This window comes from Thunnus albacares, chromosome 7 (assembly GCF_914725855.1).
Source record: "Thunnus albacares chromosome 7, fThuAlb1.1, whole genome shotgun sequence".
In the NCBI taxonomy this organism is placed as follows: Eukaryota; Metazoa; Chordata; class Actinopteri; order Scombriformes; family Scombridae; genus Thunnus; species Thunnus albacares.
Genome location: NC_058112.1, coordinates 25634314 through 25648855, shown reverse-complemented (window position 1 = coordinate 25648855; position 14542 = coordinate 25634314). Strand labels below are relative to the sequence as shown.

Below are 14542 nucleotides of genomic sequence, written 5' to 3'. Positions count from 1 at the left end.
CGGTTGGCTTTGACACCGCATAAAAATTGGAGTAGACTTAGTCTGTTATACAAATGGTTAGTCATCCTTGCACAGGGACACTCAAAGGCCATATTGTTTGTTTCAGTTTCCGGCCACGTTGCCTGGGCTGATGTTTGTTAGTCCTTTGCCTTTGTCAATGGACCTCTATAAATCTTCCTTTCTGTAACCGGTATTTTCGTGCTCCGGCACAGAAAAGGAACTACAAAGCAGTCAGATTGTTGTCATACTGCTCATGCATCACAAAGCGATAGCACCCGTGACTAAGGGGAGAGAAAGGTCAAGAATATGTCTTGGTACTTTTTTTTGAACCCACACATTTCCATCACCACAATGAGAAGAGATGACAATATTTTATTTACCTTACTAATTAACATATTGTTAAGATTTCCCCCTCCCCCGCAGTTTGATTCAAGCCAAACTCAAATATGGAGCGATTATTTTTAGTATACACTCATCTCCACCATTCTGGGAAATGATTTCATCCATTCTGACTTCATGACCAAGGTATTTCAAAATTGTAGCTTTGCGTCACCTACGAAGCTCAGCAGCTATTTTTGGACATTCTTTGTTTTTGTTCTGTTTTGGTAGTTATTACCACCTACTTTGATAGCTGAGACTGCTGTTTTGTGTTCTGCATTTAATGCCAACATACTTGTCATTGCTGTTCTATTTCACATTCACAATACATATTTTCCATTCCTTTGCTTCATTCCTCCTCCTGACATACTTGATCTGTTTTGTCTCACAAACATACTGTTTATCTTGTTAGAAGAAGACAGTTTGATTGGTCGATGTCAGTCGGATCGTCTGTCTGTCTGTGCTGCACATGTTGAGCATCTGCTGTTTGCTTGAAAGATTTACTTTCAATGACATGACATGTTAGTTGTGATAGAGGTTTTAGCTTTTTTTATATGATGATCCCATTTAAATGTGTTTTTGTCACTAAAAATATTTAGTACTTCACTATTTCAGGGTCAGTTTGATCCAACTATTGTGGTAATGTCATGTGCATTGTGAGGTCTCTCATAATTCCAAGCCCCTAATTAGCACCATAGCAAAATCCCACATTTGTCTTTAGATGCACTTTGAAATGGCTTGAGTATAATTGGACTTGCCAGGTCTTTGGCTGAGTCCAGGCCAACCACCACACATCCCTCTGTGTTCACAAGCTCCCACAGATAGGCCCTGCGCCATCTAGTCTCATGGAGGATAAGGGGGCTCTTTGGGGATGGTGGGGGGAGAGGTTTGAGGGGTTTGTTTTTGACATAATTATCTTCTGAATGCTGATTTACTGATAGTGCAGTCATTAACTTGAATGTGCTCAAGAGGATGCAAGAATGTGGCATTCACATCTCTTCTTGATTTCCTCTGGGGAACCTAATTAGTGAGTTTGGGGAGGGCGTCTGGGGTAATAATTATCCACGAATATATGATAGCAGCAGTGGTTAGGTCAGAGCTGCAGTACAGTTTCCAAAGCTTAAATATGTACTGTAGTTGAACAACATTTACTGACAGTACAGAGTGTATTTGAAGAAAGAATTCTCCAAGAAAAGGTGTATTCAAAACCTAGACATAAAATAATTTAGTTTAAATAAATAAAAGTCTCTGCCTGCTTCTTTTCATGGTTGTTATTGCTCGGAAGTTATCCCCAAGCATCTTCAACTCTTCAGTCAATATGTGCACAAATGTATTATGGACTGTTGATGGTTCGATTTGGCTACTGAAGGGAAATGCTAATTACTTGCTTGCTAAACATGAGGATACTGCTCGAGGCAGTTTAGAATAGACAACAGATGACTGGACCAGTGAAGTTAGATGACATGAGAAACCCTTATTATTTTACAAAAAAATTCAGTGTTTTTATTTTTGTTCTGCCTGCAGTATATTAACAATCGCAGAATTTCAAATCAGCAGAGCTAGAACGCCATCCAACTATTTTCATTCCATCCTGCTCGTACACTCTCTCTCTCCCTCTTTCCTCCATATCCAACATCTTTCTGGATACAAAACAGATGTAATAAAAAAAAACAAAAAAGCTAAACACACAACAAATGAACACTCAAGTCCAGGCCCATCAACTCCCCTCATTTTGAGCTAATCCCTCGATTATGATTGTTAGAGCAAATGCAGTGTAAACACTTAGCTCGAACCTGTCCCTTTTTGTGAACAGTTTTTCACATTTTAGGAGTGTTTAAGCAGATGATGTATTTGAACAGATTTAGAGCTGCTGTAGGTTAGGTTCATTCCCACTGGAGTTGATAGAGCTGTCAGGGCCAGTGTTTAAGACTGAACCTCTGAAATGGAGTTGCTCAGCTGATCAAGGGCCATTTTTTAAAGTTGTTTTTCCTTTGAAGATGTAGGTGTTAAAGGACATTTTAAATGGTGCTAACTGTAGAGCTGCAGTGATATATTTGCAGACAGTGTTGGCAGACCAAAAGCAATACTGTTATAGGTCAGTTGAAGAAAATTCAGAATAAGAGAGCCATAGTTTGACACTTTACTCAACCTTATGTATTATGGGTTTGGTTATGATTATGAATACAGGTGACTTCCATTACTACTATTGGTTAAAGGTTATATGATTCCCATAGAAATCCATAAAACATAAACCCTTTAAGAAATGATCAACACCCACAAGCAAGTCCCATACTTGAAAGTGGAAGCCAGTGCTTTCAAATGAAACCTATCATGTATCATATCAACATCATATACACGTGAACACACATATCTGTGAGAAAGTTACTATGCTGCATGGCAAAAAAGCAAATCATACTTTATGATATGAACATCTAAAGTACTGGAATGCACATACAATAAAACTGACACAATATAGCAAGGTTTCTCAACACTGGGACCCCATGTTGGGTCACTTAATTGGCAATGTCTACCAGCACATCTACCACCACAGTTCCAGTATTCTTACTAATGTGAATATTTGACCATAATAAATGTGGGAGTGGGATTTTGCTGACCTTTTATTTTACATGATTTAGCACTGGAATAAAGTAACATCCTGTTTATATCCTGTTTTTTTTAGTTGAAAGTCACTTCATTATTTTAAGATAGCCACGTGTATCACCATGGCAACCAAAAGTACAAGATTTATTTTGGTGTTTGTGTTGCAGTGGGAGAGAAGCTCCTCTTATGAGGAAACACTGGCTCATACTGGCTGCCACTCCTCTTTACTAAATAGACAATTGACTGTGAACTTCACTGCCCGTGTGATTAATGTGGACTTCCTGCATTTTGCTTGAGCTTTTTATGTTTATCTCACAGCCTCAGATCTGCCAGCAGCTTGCTCCTCCGGGATGATGTTTATGATTGTCTGTGATTGTTCTTGTGTGTGTTTCTTTTAGGGTACCTTGGTGCCTGTGTTTTGTTTCTACGTTGACTTTATCTTGTGGCTTATGCTTTTATTGTTTGTATGTTTTATGGTCTTATTTTTAACTTTTATTCTTGTGAACACTTGGTCAGTGTTTAATGGGTCTCTCATTTGTCATTCTGGCAGCAGTGACACACCAGGGTAAACAGGCTAACTTGGCTAAGTCGGCTAGCATACATCCACGAGGATGCTACAGCTAAGTGGTGCGCTGCCAAAATGTTCTGGGTGGAACTTGCACGCTAGAATTATTGTTCCACATGTCGGAGTAAATGGATTATTAAACTATTTTGACAGTGATTGTTTGGGTCATGGTGCATACCATACCCAACATCCTGTACAGTATGGTTTGGGACGAATACACGTACTGTCACACCCCTAATGTAAGATGATTTATCTATTTACCTGCAGTTTACATGAAGTCAATAAAACTGCATCAGTATCAGCTGATTTGAGTGGTAGAATGTCAGCATTGGCCTTAAATAGAAAAAGCAAACTAATTACTTCATCCCAAGGTTTTACCAGACTTGTGTTCTGTTTAGATGCCTATGGCTTTGCTACAGAGGCCAAGTGTAGCATTTAAGTCTCTGTGGAATTTGTGAGCACTCTGAAAGTTGGGGTGTATTGACTGGTAGTATATATATATGTATAGATCCATTAAGATTACATGCTGTTGACTCATGGAAGCTCTTTAAGGTACTCTACTTATTGATTGCTGCATTTCCCTGCTGTGATTGTCCTTGATAAATGGATTAGGATGTGCCCTGTGCTTTTTTTCCTCTAGAGTTACCACTTCTAAAACGCTCACTAAAAGTGCCCTTGCAATCTAGCCTCAACAGTAAACAATGTAAAGTTTTCCCATTAGGACCCCATTGATAAGGTTTAAATCAATTAAGCCATAGAAAGTATCTAACTTCCGGAGAAATGTAATGTGAAAACGGAGAAAGATAGACCTTGGATAGCGGTCTGTCCTTGAAGCCCATCATGTCAGTGGAGGCAAGGTCAATGGATCAATAAGTGAGTGGGTGTCTGGAACATGTATTCCCATCACACTCTTGCTCGGCCCCTCTCTCTCTCTCTCTCTATGTCTTTCAATCCCTGACTTTCCCTTAAGGCCCCACTAAGTTGACTGTGGAAACCAGCAGCTGTTGGAGTTCCCATCAGAGCAAGAGCGAGAGTCACAGAAGTCTCAAACATCAATATCAAATGATCTATGGGTCAGCTCTCTGCTCCATTTTTTTTAACCATTAGTCAGAGTGAACCTCAGAGGGATAACCAACTTCACACAGGTTCACTGGAGCTACATATTTTGTTATTGCCACATTTTTCAAATGACATATTTGCTTAATGTCAAGCAGGAATCAACTATAATTTCACTTCACAAATTTAATCAGTTCAGCACATGGTAAGTGAGCTGAGAACCTAAAATAGGCAGACACAGGACAACTTTGTATACATACATAAGCACCTGATAAATGTAAAAAAAAAAAGTTAAAAAGTCATATAATACTGAAACAAAAAATGCAATGATTTACAGTCAAATTGGAGTAATCCACTTGCTTTACCCATCCACATAACATATGGATGGTTTGTTTTGAAAATAGATGCCAATTTTGCCAGTGCATGTCAACGTATTTTTGCTTTCTCTCACCATCACCTGCTAGTGGAACAAAGGTCAAGTGGTAGAATGACGTCAAGTGACTTCCTGAACCATCTAGGTCCAGTGGCAGTCTAGGTGGATTTAGGCAGCCTATTCAAAAAGGTTTGTGAGGGGTGGGTGGCAGTCTCCCCTAAATTCCACCAAACTGTGACCCCGTCCCCTTCACGCTGCTTGCTATAGTTGTCCCAGGCCTGTTTCAACTTAGTTATGACAGGAATGTGGCATTGCATGAGAAGAGGTCATCAGTCCTCATGTCCTACCATGGCTCTTCCCCCAATCCTTAGTCAAGGCTGCTAAGATACAGACATGCTTTCCCACGCATGCAACCACCCTCCTATTCATCATCGAAGAATGTGGATATATATCATGTAGAGAGCTTAACTTTGCTTAATCCAGGCTATTTAGAGGAAGTATCAGTGTTATCTTTTTCTCCGCTTACCCATGCTATGTAGTTTCTAAATAAAGCTATGCTCAAGTTTATTGTTATTATCAGGGTAACTTTAACTTCAAATCAGCCTTAGATGTTCTGTGGTCTCCCTGTGTTAGTTATTTAATATTGTCATTTTAGAATTAGACATTTTTTATTTCTTCATCTGTGGCTCACACACCTATACACATGCCTATACATACTGCTCCTCCAAAATGCCACCAAGTCATCTTGAATGCCCTGATCTTTTTTCTGTGTCTCCATCTTGCCGGATTAAACGCTGGAGTGGATTTTGTGTGTGAGATGCTCTGGGTAATAAGCCAGCTCAGGACCTTCTAAATCTTCCGCCATTGGCTCTGGTGGGAACAAAAGCAGCAACATTAGGTAAAGCTTGTGAAGGTTAATGGTGTTTTTTCATATGTATGACAGTGTATTTACACTGATGTGACTGAAGACAGGGATATTAGTCATAGTTCAGTGAGCCCCATAATTGTAGGACTTGATATTTAATGGAATGGGTTAGTAATTTGTCCTTGTGCATAAGGAAGCAATTTGGTTTTCTCTCTAAAAATCGTGTTACCTTGGTTACCCTGTGTTTGTATTCCCAGTACTGACTATTGCTAATCATTTGAAAATGAACTGGAATAAATTGTTATGAATCGTCTCAATGATTATTAATCACTGTCAATGTTGATAATGAACAAAATCAGACTGTAAGGTCAGCTACAGAACTGCTATCCTGGAGCTGGTACATACTCAGGTCTTTTGGTCAAGCACTCTTCAGGAGGATGAATAGTTTATGTCATGGGTTGGTTGAACGTGGACTCCCAGGTGCAAGACTGGTCTCTCCAACCACTAGATTATACTGTCAGATCAGATTTATAGATTATTTTTCCAGCGTTTGATAAATTGCAGTCATAAAGTAAGCTGCAGATTAGCTTGATTAAAATTCACAGTGAGTACTAATCTATCACGGACATGGCTTTATTCTCTTACGCTATCTGCCAACCTCAAATCAGCACTCAAGGCTAATGTAGAGGTCCTTTACTTTTGAATATATATCTAGTTACTTCACTTGGTGTCATGTAATCTGTGTTTCAGATTTATTGGCCACTAGTCTGCCCAAAGACTTTCAACTTGATCTTTGCCAAGCCCTTTAGTCTTGCCACCTATTGTTTCACTGTTTAGTCAACCTTGTCTTGCCTGGCTCTTCAAACAGGCTAAAGTTTCAGCTGTTCAGCCTGTGCCCCCTGTGTGGTTTGTGCTTTGAAGATGGAATGGAACATTGGATTTCATGCTTCGGAGTTGATATTCAAGTTAAAATGGAAAATGTCTTTAAAAAAAGTGACACTGTTTTCCAATTGAACAATGCCTCTAGCTGTCCAATCAAATAGTATTTGCTTTATTTCAGCAGTGTGGTCACAGCTCAAATCAACAATCTTCATCACGTCATATTTGTGATGTTTTTGTACAACCTTACAACAAATCTTGATTTAGGACTTCTTTATAAAAATGCTGTAGGATATTTTATTTATTTACACTATTTTGATTTTTATGGAGAATTAAACAGCTTTAAAACAAATTTATGAGGCTTTTAACACCAGAGCTTATTGACCATTTTTGTCAATAGCCCCAATAATGGTGCTCTTGTGAAATGGGAAACATGATTTCTACTTAGCTTATATGCCTCCTTCAGGGCTTAATTGGTTGAATTCAAGCTAAGATGTCTCTGTTAGCACTCCTTTGGCAAAGTTTAGTAAGACTGCCAATAAGAATGTATAGAAACTGTGAAGCATCTGATGGAAAACAAACTGTAAAAGTTTTGCCATCCTCAGTGTGCATCGTACACTTACACACTCAAAGTATTTTTCCTGCTATTTAAAGTTTTTGAGCGGACAGACCGGCAGGGTCGTACTTTTACCACATGACTCGCGTTCACACAGGCACACACACAAACAAATATATGATTGATGTCACTCAATATCAGAGGTGATGTTCAAGGCCAGATGAGGAGGTGATAGAACATTGCAAGGGATTTATCATCCTGTCAGTTTTAAAAGGGATTTACCTAGAATCACATTCCAATTGAAAGAAGTACCTAAACACATGTTTGGGTGCAACCAGGTTTAGCGACATCTGTACCACCCAATTGAATGAGACAACTGAAATTGTAGAATCCTGTTTTACTGGAAGGAAGTTTCGAGAGGCTGATATTATGTAGGCCTAAACTACATCGCTTCCCAGAACAGAACTCGCATGCTTTTTTAAGAAAGGGGGGATGGTGTACATGTAGAAACTGCCTCCTCCCTCCACAGACTATAGAGTTACTGTATAATCCCTCTGTCACAATCTTATTAAGCCTTTAGCATGTGAAATACTGGCTCAGAGCAGTGTAACTACTGACCATTGTCATCAGGGAGGATGTGTGAGAGAGAGAGAGAGACTTACTCCATATGTAATTCTGCCTTGCTGTGACTCCGCTGCCCCCAGCCAGACCCAGTTCATCCCACCCTCTGTTGCATGTTTTTTTTTTTCCGCTGTGTTTACATGCCAGCTCTTCAGAATGATTGATTGATGGGTGGGGGTGAATGCCTTCCTCTGTAACAGACTTCTGACATCTGTCACGGCTTTCCATCATTCATGTTTCTCCGTAACTTTTACATTATGTATAAATGGCACTTTTAAGCTTATGTACACCTTTTTTTAAGGAAAATAATATTTTTTTCTTTTATTGTTTGTTTGATGCTCATTTCAAACTAATTTCTGGCTTTCACATCAGAGATTTCATCAGAAGGCACTAATGACATTAATGTAGTCACATCATAATTCCTTTGATTTGCAGTAGCTGCATACTAATGCTGCATACTATGAAAACTTAGAACCACATTTTTTGAGAAGGATAGATGGTTTAACTAAGGTTGTTTCTGAGAATCTGAACAACCTTTTATATGAGTTAACTTTAATATCTCTGGTTTTTATTTAAGAAAACTTTCTTAATAAATTCAACGTTTGTAGAATTTAAATAAGGAATAGTTACTTGATCTTTTCATATCCTTTTTAAAAGGTAGAGTCAGTCATTCTGGAGAAAGAATATTAACTTAACACCCAAACAAATACGACCCTCTCTTCGTGCTCCTTCAGAAGCTCCGCCCCCCCCAAATTCATGAACGTGCATTGCCATGGCAATGACCAGAAGAGAAATATGGTGGAATCCAGAGTGATGTGTCAGCTGTACAGTCACTTCTGTTCCTCTCACACATCTGTGAGACTGTCTGGGATTCATTATAGATTGATACATTTAATCAAACGGAAGCATATCTGTACAGCCTCTCTCTCTTCAGTTCGCCAGCCCTCCTTCGCCATTCAACGGGCGCTGGAGACGGGAGACTGTCATGTCCTCACACAGACAGCTGCTCTGATGACTTCCCCCTGTCCTATGCACAAGCACAAACGCCCCTTGCTGCACATTGGCTGGAGCAGTGTTGAGCGGCTCACTTCGAGGCACTGTGTTTACTTGCTCATTTACAGAGCCAGAGATGTGTATGAACACCAGATTTTTTTTTTTAAATGCTCACACACAGAACGGACAGCTAGCGGACTGTGAGGAGATACTTGCTGAATTTGACAAAAAGTGTATTGGATTAGAATTGCTGACTTTACCTTTAAATCTGGAAGTGCCAGTCTACTATGTGATGTCTGACTGATAACATATAAATGAGATAGCTCAGATTAATCTACCTCAGAAATATTTGGATGACTTAATTCCCCATAAACGTTTGTTGGTGACAGAACGATTGAACTGCACTGGAGGGTAAATATTCTTAATGTTGACCTTCCTCTTCTCATACATATTTCCTTCACGGCAAATAGTGCAAACCAATCAGTCAGTTAGCAAAGAAGAGAGGCATCTTAACTACATGCATTATTGAGGAGTGTGAAAATTGAGCCTCTGAGCTAAAAAGTAATCTTTCATCTGTGGTATACAGCACATTAAGTATCCTCGATCTATGAGAGCCTGCACCTTGACCCACACCCCGCACTCCTGCTCTGTTATTGATCATTTGCGCTCTAATTTGGCCCATTTCATGTAGAATAAATGTGCAATCTGTATGCATGTAATGCAGTAAAGCAAGGGCCTGGGAATGAAAGAGTTTGGGGGAACAGGCAATCTGTGGTGATAGATCGCTTCAAAAGGGTCAGTCAACCCCCAAGGAGATGTCAGTATGGTCACCTTTCTTTCCATTTTGTTGAATTCACATCCCCATAGAAGAGTATAGGAAAATGGATTTTATGAAATCTTTGTGAAGGTCCTGCTCATTGATATCTATAGTCCACTACAGCAAACCTGTGATTTGAAGGATTTAAATTGGATTGATTCCGCATGAGTTTATGAAATATATACAACTGAGTATTCCGTTACCCAATTAATTTGATTGGTTTTGCTTTTGAGGTTATTTTGTTTTATGCATTTTAAGCAAGAACTCTAGACTAACTAAGACTTAGTATTATACTGTGGAGTTGCCGTAGTTAGTGACTGTTTGTTTTGGACTTAATAAACTTTGACAAGAGTTTTTGCACATGTTGTAGTGTAAAAATAAATTCTGCACCAATATAGTTGTATTCCATCACAATATTCCTAAGAGCAACTGTTAGTGGTGTTTGATTTGACTTTGAATCTCAGTTTATGCACGCGTTACCAGTCTTGGAGTCACTTAGGAGATGTTTCACATATTTGTTTATTGTAACGCAGTGCATTAGTTGAGCATTTCAGTAAATTGAAGGTGCAGTATGAAGCAAACTAATGGAACACAGTACCTGATTAGCTTAATGATCTGCTAATAGAGCGTCACATCATGAAGTCTATTCATTAATCATATTTTTATGTTGCCATTTAGTTCAAGCAATCATGACAGCACAGGTCATTTTTCAAATAAAGATGGACATTTTTGAAAAATGAGCGTGTTTCTAATAATGGCTGAAACCAGATGGTGACTCGAACTGATAATGTCATCAAGATGTTAACACTGAAGCTGTATCACTGAGAAAGAATGAGAGATGATTAAGACAGAATGATTTTTGGAGGAGAAATTGTACCTTTTTTGGTTCTTTTCTTGTATCATGAGGATAAGCTTATAAAATCAGGCTCAGGGGTTTAACGTTTTGAGTTCAAGATGTGAAGGTTGCATTTGTCTCTCAAAAGAACATGTTCTGCTGCCAAAGATGTCTTGCATGACCTCATTAGTCAGAGTAAAAATAAAACATCTTTATTTTCCATCATGTACAATGTAACTAGTAATCTTTTGTGTTGAGATGAAACCGTTGGCCTTAATGTTAGTTCAGATTGACATTGATATTTATTGGGAAATAGAGACCTGTTGTTTAAGGGCCAGTAATGGCAGATGTCTGTGACCTTCATCAAAAAAAAAGTATAGCAACACTGATGTCATGGTTGTCATGGAATTTTAGAAATATTGGTTTGAAACCCTTCAATCCAAAAGTTTTCACCGTATCGGCTCATTCACTTTCCACAAAAGGTAACTGTGAATGCTGAGGATTATGACTGCAGGTCACGCCAGCAGGCCCCAGTGAATTGGCATGTTTAAGTGAATAGCCAGAGGCCGACTATAATATTTAAATTAATATGAAACGTATTGTAATTTGTGCCAGTTTGTGATACAAACATTGAAATACGCTGCAGCACATAATCACATATCTCCATAGAACCTTGAAAGAACATTGGACCCAAAGAATGGCATTGTTTTCAGAGGGATGACGACCAATCTGTAAAAATGTTATGTAAATGACTATGTCACGTCTCATAAGAGTTAAGATTATGGCTTCATTCCTCCAGTGTCACAAGGTAATAACATCCTGTCCATGGATTGATATTCTGTCCCTTTTCTTTGGCTATGTTGTGTGTTACCTCTTGCCAGAAGGCCCACCGAGCCAATCTTCAGATGCCAAGAGGCCAAAATGAAATTCGATTTTAGAGAGCTTGGTAGGGAGAAAGGTGAAAAAGCAGAAACTATTTTAGGAAAGAAAAGTGGGACAGGGTTAAAAATTGACCAGAAATATCAAGTAGATGAAAAGGAAATTTTGCACATAATAAAAGGTAAATCTCAGATGAAAGATACCATCTACTGCAGCAGTTTTTTTGTTGCGCTGAAGCATTACCGAACACTGAACTACTAAGCCTAAACCTAAACCTTTTGTACTCCCAGACATCCAATATGGGTTGTGGGCTGATAAAGGACCCTTCTAGTGCTCTATTTCCACCAACTACTGCCATGATGGCTGAAATCTAACTTGTCAAGACTTGAATATCCCAGGGATCAAAGGGGGAAGAAGCTAGTAAAACTCTATGATAGAAAATGATAGAAAAAAAACCTGCCATTGTCAAAGACTGTAGTGCTCCTCTTCTTTGGAGATGTTATGGTTGTGAGATGTGTCAAGGCCATCTGATGTGTAGTCAGTCCCTCCAATGAAGACTAGAGGATCTTTTTGAAGCAGTGAAAAAAAGTTGACCTTAAAAGTTCACCTTGACATTGTGCCTAATTTCCAGATATATATACACAGATATAAATCAACAGTTGCTAGGAACTAGTCGGAGAATGAATTGAGGTCCGACCTAGACTAGCACAACGAAGAGTGTTGCATTTGCCCAGAGGTTGCACCCGCCCCAGACACACATCTGTCCAGCAAGCTGAGAGAGAATGGCTTGTAGTGATGCATTTTGGTTCGTTTGGCTTTGTCTCTGTTTGAAAAGAACCCGATCCAAGGGTAAAAACGCAAAGTTTACCAACTGAACCTACTTTTTCGGACCAGAACAAACGAACTATAGGTTTGAAAATGCCCAAAATCAGTGGATAATGATAAAGCATGCATGTATAAATGACTTCCTTAGAAAACTTGGTAGCCATTTTGGCCTTGTGAGGATACTGTGTCAATGTTGATCATTTAACCTACAGAGGTATATATCTGAATTCAGCCGGATCTTGAGAAACCGCTCTTCAAATCTAGTGCATTCCCTCAGTGGATCTAGATTTACATTTGAAATGATGTTGGTTTGATGTCAAAAGGCAATCCACAGTGCTTTAATCTCATCAAGACATTTCAAAGGGTAAAATTCACAGCGGTCCAGAGCTACATTGTTACGAACCCCCAAACCCTGTCAGGTTGCAACGTGATATGGCTCTTAAAGCCTTCATCGCCTGATCCATGGTTCTGGCTGCGTTGTGGCGTCCTGTTACTGCATGTCTCTCACAGTCTCAGCTGTTGGTGGAATGCAAGGCTGGTTGAGTTGAAATATTTTCTCGACAGACTGGCATAGATGTGCGAGCATCTGAGTGTACCACATCATGCCGGAGTAAAGCAACCAAGCAACAGAGGCTTTCACAAGTTTCCGGAAACAAAATACGCACTGTGTCTGAAGTTTTGGTAACAGTTTGCAGTACTTCAGATATAGGGAGTGTGGGCACAATAGAAACCTGTACAATATCACTCAAACCCTGTTTTATTAAATCTTTTTTTCCTTCTTTTTTTTAACAGCTGTTCCTGGAACTAACGAGTGTTTTACATCATCTTTCCATAAAGGAGTATTATTTTATTGTGGAAATGTGAACTTCTCATCCTCTTATAATTGGCTGTCGGTATACTGTACTTTTCTTGTTGAAATTAACGAGAGTACATTTGAAGTGCAGCGCTTGTTTCCCGACTAGATTGTCTTACTTTTTGACAGACCTGAAGCAAACACACATAATGTGTAAAAATATCTGGCAGCAGCTTCCTTTGCAAACTCGTGTTCAGCAAGCCCCATTATCTCAGAACTCATTTCATTTTCCACACTGGCCTTTTGGATTATATGTACAGTGCTGCTAAAACTCATGATCCCGCTTTCCACTTGATCCACAGCGCAGCTACCAGTGACTTTGCTCATTATTGCTGCTCTGTGAACATTACGAATTACACTTTAAAGAACTAATTTGGGCCTGACATCCTATAAATAGAACTGAGCGACACAAAGCTGTAAAACACAGCATGAATTGCCTTTGCTCACTGTTCTAATGACTTCATTTCTATGCACTGGGAGTGGCGCTGATGGATTTTGATGTCTTTCTGCTCTTTGTGATGACTCAGTCATCACATCTATGGCACTCATCATGAGGGTCAAAGTATTCTGCTTTAAGACAGTCATGTGACTTTTTAATGACTATTCAGAAAGTGGCACAATGACTATGACATGCAGTCTCACCATTTTCTTCTCGTAACCTGTCTCTACTTGTCTCATTTATTGAATAACTATCTGCTACTGTTTGAATGTCAAAGACAGATGCAGCTTTCTTACATCCTCTCCAGAATTCTTTGTGAGGGCAGAGATTATTCAAAAAAATCTATTTTTTCCGTCACATTTTTGTGAAATTCGCTCTTTGAATGAAAAATATGGCACCTGCGTGTAAATCTGAGGGCATAAGACACAAGTCAAATCACATGTACCTTTTTGTTTTGTAAAACACACTGATGGGCATCTTGACATGCATTGATGGTTGAGGATATGCTGATGTCCTCTTCCTCAGCAATGACATGCAGCTCTCCTGAAAAGCAGCAATTTTCCAACATTTGTTCCCGAGATGAGTGCACCCCCCCCGCTCCTGAACCTCGTATGGTGTGTCTGATATGCGATGCAGGGAACAATTAACACACATTAAAACGAAGATGTGACACGGCCTGCGTGTCGCACTCAAGTGATGGAGTTGTCAGCCATCCTCGAGTCCGGCGGAGAGAGAAGTGATCAAGTGAGAAAAAAAACGGCAAGAAAGAGACACATGACTGAGAGGCGAGAACAAGCGGTTGACATCTCGGTTCAGAAGTTCAGTACTGTTCTTTTCATCACACTTGTTTCCAGACCTAGAAATTGTTGTAATCGTCTCCTGTACATTAGGTTTCCTTTTCCATGTCCTTGGATGCCACACTCGGAGAGCGTACTTTAAATCCAGCAATGTATTGTGGAGACAACAGATTGGAGAGTCTCTTCTGGCCCACTTTTGCCATTCTTTGT

At 39.4% G+C, this 14542-nt stretch overlaps 1 protein-coding gene across 5 annotated transcripts in view; it reads left to right on the top strand.

The window, feature by feature from the left end:
* The window catches only part of peak1 (pseudopodium-enriched atypical kinase 1), a 110525-nt gene that overhangs the window by 20815 nt on the left and 75168 nt on the right, over nt 1-14542 (top strand). The gene's annotated exons all lie outside the window — the stretch shown is intronic.